Below are 577 nucleotides of genomic sequence, written 5' to 3' on the forward strand. Positions count from 1 at the left end.
TTTCCATTTTTAGTGAAGAAATTTTGAGTTTTTATGTATTTTTTCTTTGCCGAGAAGTGAGAACTGAATTAATGGAATGAGAAATATATCTCTAACGAAATTCGAGGAAATATGTGTTTCGTATTAGCATTAAATATTGTCGCCACTCTGACTCAGACAGAGAATGTTTACGAGTAGCGCATGCGCATTAGGTAAGCGGTGCTGAATCATCTGTGAAGAACTGTTTCTTTTTTTAAAATTTCTTTTACACATCGTTTTAGATTTATAGTATTTGAATAGAACATGTGGCAACGATTATATAATTATTCAGATGATATAATTTTTGTGCATTCTGAGTTGTAAAATGAATGAGATGTAACGCTGTTAAGTGAACCTATCGCCAGAGTGTCGCTATGGTAAAATAAATATAATGAATTTTAAAGAGTGCATTTATTCTTTTTTAGTTTACGCTCTATCGACGAAATAGAATTCAATAAGTTGAAGTGAAATGCAGGAAAAAATACGTATAATTTAATATTCCATGTAGTGTACACATGTAGTCATGTAGGAAGAAATACGTATAATATAATATTCCATG

Source organism: Stegodyphus dumicola, chromosome 3 (assembly GCF_044657685.1).
Source record: "Stegodyphus dumicola isolate Sdum_Otavi_A_Nest chromosome 3, ASM4465768v1".
Classification (NCBI taxonomy): Eukaryota; Metazoa; Arthropoda; class Arachnida; order Araneae; family Eresidae; genus Stegodyphus; species Stegodyphus dumicola.